Raw genomic sequence first — 6,949 nt, 5'->3', positions numbered from 1 at the left:
TCAATTGCCACGTGGTATTACTTCATTGGTTTGTTTGACATGTTAGTTACACTTACTTCAAGTTTTCAATAGATTTTCATTTTGTGCCAATAGGTATAACTTTGTTAAGGATGAAGTATTCAATTTGTACAAGTCTGAGTTGAGGTGTCCAAGTGAAATCTCCAAACAAGTTTAAGGGTCTATCGATGACTTTTTTTAATCAGACTTTTTTATTCTTAGATCATTTTATTAAGTAAAGAGCCCAAATGTACAAGTCCAATAAATTAAAAAAAAATAAAAATAACTTGCCCAAATAAATGACATGGTCCGAAAATAATAAAAAGCTGAAAAGTTTTCTATTGAAGTACATATATTTTTACTTGGTCTTAGAGTATCAGATATTTTTTCTTTGAAATCTTTGCTGCTTAGGTATTGAAAAATATCGTTGGAGTATCGTCGATGGAACATACAATTGCATTTCCTTCCTCTTTGGGTTGTGTATCAGCTTGATCCTCTCTAGTCGATGGCTAGCTCTGTCTATCTGCTTCATTGTTACTTAGTGAGCTTATAGCTTCATACCTTCATCTCCCATTCCATTCCAGTTTTAACCTTGTTCTAAATTCCATAGGTGGTTGAGGTTTGACCTCACATGGCTAGAAAGACGCCGGTTCGACCAGATCTATAGATCTCAGTAAGTTTCTCTCCTTTTTGTCATTTTCTTTTCTTTATTTCTATTTTTATGGAATCTCTTTCCTCCTTTCAGATTAGATTGGGGGTATGACAATCTCAGTTCATCTGTATCTACGACTGGTGGTTCAGGGTAGTACAATATTTCACAACTTCTCTTTTTTTGTGAAGGTTTGGAATAAATAGAGTAGTTAGTCCTAGTTTTATTTGTACAGCCGTAATGTCTCCTTCCGGGTATACTCTTACTCTATATTTACTATGCTGGTGATTTTGAATGGTTGTAACTATGTAATTATTGTTGCTCCTCCCGCATGCTGAACTTTGAATGATACTCCTATTTTCCTATGTTTGCAATTAATCTTCATGTTCATTATTATAGTGTTATCCTTCAATTCTTTATTCTAATGTGTGGAATTCGTGTCTTATCAATGTTTATCAACCTTCTTGTGCATGTTGGACGTTGTTGAAAACTGTGGAATTCCTTAAGACCATGTGATTCCATAAATTCATTGGCTACGGAATCGGCTATAGTGTTTCCTTCCCCGAGTGTGTGTATAATTGTAATATTTAGCTCTTCTATGTTATTCCCTATATCTTCCAGTACTTCTGCTAGTTCCCAAGGTATCCTCCATTATCGTAGAATCATTTGTTTAAGGCTAAGTAAGTTTGTTTTAAGATAAAATCTCTTATATTTTTCTCATTACAGTACTCTAAAACCTCCTTGATTGCAAATGTTTCTGCTTCAGTGTTTGTGCTAATTCTCAATCTTTTAGTTCTAGCATATATCACATCACTTTTGTCATACCTTAAGAAAAAATTATAGGAACTCATTCCAGGATTTTCTCTACAAGCTCCATCAGTGTTACACTTGATTTGTTGGTGTCCGGGTTTTCTCCAAGTCACACTATAATAGTGCAACTTAGGCTTATATATTCTCAGCTTATCCACAACTCTGGAGAAGGCCATGTCTATGTCTCCATCTTTATCCAGGGATACAATATCTTAATTGTCTTTTTCACAACCTACTGTATTTGCATAATCATTCATGTGCAGTGTATTGATCCCACATGCTTGATACAGATCCTTCTCTTCCATAATATCCATAGTATTATCGCTGGTACAGCTCTAAATAGAACCTTCAGCTTTCTAGGTGCTTCCCTATTCCACCAGGCTACTATGAGTTGTTGTAGTTATCTGTCCTCCATATGAATACCTAAAAAATAAGCAAAATTATCTTTATAACCTCATGGCTATTAGGGTTGTTAGAAATAAATATGACATAGTTTTCACCCTTTTCTCCTTAAAAAACCAATTCCTTGACACTAGTTGTATCAATGACTTAATACTTTTCTATACTATATTAGAAGTGTAAGGACCAAAGAAATATTGTTTGAACTTGTCACGACCCGAGACTAGTCAGACTACCCCTAGTCGTAACACAGTGCTTAGAGTCACAAGTGACCCAAGCTAACCCATGGTCTGGTACCTGCTGTGAGCACTAAAAAATAATAATAAAATAACATAATATGCGGATACTAAACTGGGGAAAACTAATAAGATATTATACGAAAACAATACTCAATGTATCTGAACATCTGATAAAACTAAAATCAAGTCTGACTAACTGAAAGCCTCTAAACATGGGGAGTTGATGGGAAAAACCCCCAACTAACTCCGACAAATAGTAATAAATAAATTTCTAAAAGTAACTATAGATAATTTGTCCTCGAAGGATAAGGAATCACCACAACGGCTACCGAGTAATACAAGAATGGACTACGTGTGATTTGGGAACTGAGCGTCCGAATCTATATTGTGAAATCAATATAGTGCAAAAAAGTATGTGGTCAGTGCTTTGAATGTACTGGTATATGAGATAAGGACTAGCTAATATGTGTAAATATATAATGGCACTAAGCATTAATGCATAAACATGTAAATTGAATGCAAGACTAAGTAAAGCATATGCTGAAATAATCTATAAGACTATTTAACTAATTAACTGGTAGACTGGACACTTGGTCATACAAACCTAAACTCGTATTATCTGAATACTAAACTGAGACTGTGGGAGCTAACTACAACTGACATACCCTAATCTGAGCAAAAGCAGGGTCCAACCTGTAACCTCAGTTGGAAAGGTGCATAGGGGTACCAACACTTGCTGGTGTGGATCCACTAATCTGATGTTTGAAGGATGAGGAAGTCATGCCTCTACTGATGGGTAACCCCTCAAACTTTATGGTGGCATCATAGGTCTGGAACTTAGGAATTTCTACTAAGGACTCATGCCTAACTGACGGTGGAGCTACCATCCCTACGTTCACTCGATGCTAAGTATTACTCCCAACTAAATGACAGTAGTATTATTATTCATTTAACATTATATGGTATTGACAAGTGCTCATGATGATAATATTCTGAATTTAACAAAACAAGAATAATCTAAATGACTTGTAACCTGAAAACTATAACATCATGACTTTCCTAGGTATAGGGTGTTCATAACCCACCAGCGCTATCTAATGCAGAATTGAACAATCCAGGGTAGAGAAAAAATCATGATTAACACACAATATTTTAATAATTAAGCATGAAGTAGACATTTTCATTATCAAACATATGGAAACACCATTATCATGAGGGAATGTATTTTCATGGTTTAGAATCAAAGCAATTGAGGGAAAATTTATAAAATTCATAGTCTACATAAAATTTCATTATTTTGAGGAAACGGATTTATACTTGTAGAAATAGGAAATTCATGGAACTCAATGGGCTGAAGGGACCCATTGATGAATATCCCACATACATTAAGTAAAATCTTTGGTGAAACCCTTGCAATTGACCTTGTTCTTGAGAAACCATAATTTGCACTCGAGGAACCACTCGTCTTTGTTTTCTCTGAGTTAAATTATGATTAATGATGGAATTGGGGGTTTTGGGTCTTTTATACGCCCATTTGGGAAGCCTATACAAAGTGGGTTAGGCTTTAAAAAGAATGTGGAAAGACTTAAAAGCCCTTAAAATATCATACAAAAATCTATGCTTCCAGTCGCTACAACTGGTTATGAGTCATAGTTTGAATCGTAGGCTGGAAATCTAAGGCTAGGGCTTTCATTGTCTGTACTACGACTCACCACCTTACGACTCATTGGGACTGGTTATGAGTCTTTAGGTAGAGTAGTAGTCTAAGGTTGAGTTCCTAGGTCACTCATTGGACAGGCTGCGAGTCCATTATATGATTTCTAATGTCAGACTACAAGTCGTATGCTAGACTTGTAACCACTAAAAGGGATTTTTAGTTATATACTATTGTGACTACGAGTTTCACCTAATGACTCGTAGCCACTGATTACGAGTCTAAGGGGGGGAGTCATAGGCACTGGGACAAAACATGGGGCCTTTACTGGAATGAATATGACTCACTCATGATGACTCATCACGAGTAGTTACGACTCATTTCCTGAGTCATAGCCATGGCAGCGTATCATTCCTTAGGGGAAACTCTTCACATCTTTTTGCTATGACTTTGAATTAAGGCGAGACATGAAGCATTGGAAACCTAACTTCGTGGCCTATCTTTTGAGAGATCTAGAGCTTGAAAATTTTAGGGTATTATGATACCTCTCTCTAGGGATCATTCATCCCTGAATAAAACTAACTGAGTTGGAACACTAAGAAGACTAAGATCTTGCACAAAATATTTAGGAGATGAATCATGACTAAATATTTGAATTCTGAAACATGATGCATGGACTGAACTAAACTCATGAATACATATTGTGACATGAGGATGGTTGTATAGCTGAGACAGAAAATAAAAGATTTAATTCAAAGAAACCATTTCCTCAAGATGAGTCTAAATTCGTAGAGAAGAGGTTGGGATACTTGGTTCGCATACCAGCTTTCGTTTCCCAGGTAGCTCTCTCAACGGACTGATTTCTCCATAGAACCTTAACCAAGGCCACCTTCTTATTCCTCAACCTATAGATCTGAATGTTAAGAATTTCAACCGGGACTTCGCCATTGGAAAAGCTATCTTTCACGCCCAAACTTTTTAGAGAAACGACAAAATCTGGATCACCAATGCATTTCTATAGTAGAGAGAGATGGAATACTAGATTTAATGATGCTAACTCTGCAGGCAACTCTAACTCATAAGCTACCTTCCCAAAATAGCACAAAATCCTATAGGGGCCAATATAGCAGTGACTAATCTTCCCCTTCTTACCAAATCTCTTCACCCCTTTCATGGGCAAAATTTTCACATATATAAAATCACCAACATCAAAATCAAGCTCTTTTCTTCTCACATCCGCATAGAATTTCTGATGCCTTTGGTCTGTCTTCAGCCTTTCTCAAATCAAATAAACTTTATCCATCACCTCATACCCTACCAAGGCAGGCTCACCTACCTCAAACCAACCAATAGGATATCTATACCTCCTACCATATAGAGCCTCAAATGGAGCCATTTGGATAGTAGAGTGATAGTTTTTCTTGTAGGTAAACTCAATCAAAGGTAAGTGATCATCCCAACTACCCTTGAAATTGATAACACAATCCCTCAACATGTCCTCTAAGGTACTAATAGTCTTCTCTGCCTGACCATCTATCTGCAGGTAAAAAGTTATACTGAGATAAATTTGGCTACCAAGGCCCTTCTAAAAAAGCCTTCCAAAAATAAGAGGTGCACTGAGTACCTCTATCTGAAATGATGGTCAAAGAAACCCCATGTAACCTCACCAACTCCTTGATATAGAGTCTAGCATAATCCTCACTTAAATATGAAGTATGGACTGGTAGGAAGTGGGTTAACTTGGTCATAACGTCTATAATAACCCATATAGAATCATGCTGACAACGCATACAAGGTAACCTATAACAAAGTCCATGTTCACCACTTTTCATATCCAAGTGGGGATATTAAACTCCTGAATTATACCACTAGGTCTCTGGTGCTCAACCTTGACCTGCTGACAATTCGAACACTTAGCTACGAATTCTACAATATCTTTTTGTAATACCACATACTTTTTCCTAGCTAATTTCATCTCAAGAATGTCTAGTATTAGCTTATAAATTAAATAATGTTTATTACATGAGAAATTTTCAATATTTTCACTTTTTGTTATGTGAGAAATTCAATAAGCTTTCCATCGATATAAGATTCGCCCAAATCCGATAACCAGGTCAGAAGTTACGACTATTTTAAGTTCCCGTCGTAAAACATCGCATATTAGTCAGTGGCACACTGCTCCACAAGAGGAAATGGTATTTGGAAAATTCCAGTAGGGGTCCTCAATTATGGCGCGTTGCACCAGGGCCCAAATTCAGAATTGTCCATTTTCGAGTAACTCAGCATGATTTTCCCCGCGTCGCGCGAAAGTTCCAGGTCATAAAGGAAGTGGCAACGCGATGGCACCACGTTGCGCCATCCCTCAATTTCTCAATTTTCAAAATCCAGTGACAGCTCGATAGCGCCGCATCGCACCAAGGGTCCAATTCAGGAAATTTTCACTGAAATTAAATGATGCATCCAGGGTTAAAAGGGTCAATTTTCCACCCCTATTTAAGCCCTTTAACACGTGATTCAGCCACTTTTCACCCAAAATATACTAGTTTCTCTCAAGTTTATCTCAAGAACAAGCTAGGGTTTTCATAGAAGATCTAATTTCAAGAAAGTTTCACTGTCAATCTTCACGAAATCACGAACTAAGGTATGCATAGTGTTCATTCATGGACTCTTTTCGTCCATGAAGCCCAAGAATCCCTTTTCTAAACTCAAGTTTATGGATTTCTTATGAATTTCGTGATTGGGCTACTCTTGTTCATGTGGATAATGAGAAATTGAATTCTACTCCATGTTGGGTGATAAATTCTATGTGGGTTAAATTATTATAGATATAGATTCATGCAAACCTATGACTAAATCCTTGAATGATAAAATTAGAATTGAACCATGATGTTTAATTAGTGTACAATGATGTTTACATGTACCATGCCTACAATATGTTTGATTAAATGCCTAGATAAAGGAAAAGTGCCTAACTAGCATGATACCATGAAATCTCCATGTATGTACAAGTTATGCCTATCACATGTTTTGATGAAATTCTTCTATAAATGTATTATGGATTATGATGTTAGTTATATGTTCAAGTAAGTTATGCTTGGTCAGTCTCCTTCCATCGATTCCTGGGGGTACTCGTACCCAAAACATTAGTTGTGTGCCTAGAGCCATGTCATGTTTTCACGATACTCTCAGTCAAGCTATGAT

Source organism: Capsicum annuum, chromosome 4 (genome assembly GCF_002878395.1).
Source record: "Capsicum annuum cultivar UCD-10X-F1 chromosome 4, UCD10Xv1.1, whole genome shotgun sequence".
NCBI classification, from domain to species: Eukaryota; Viridiplantae; Streptophyta; class Magnoliopsida; order Solanales; family Solanaceae; genus Capsicum; species Capsicum annuum.
The sequence above is the reverse complement of the archived record's forward strand: the minus strand, read 5'-3'. Positions refer to the sequence as shown.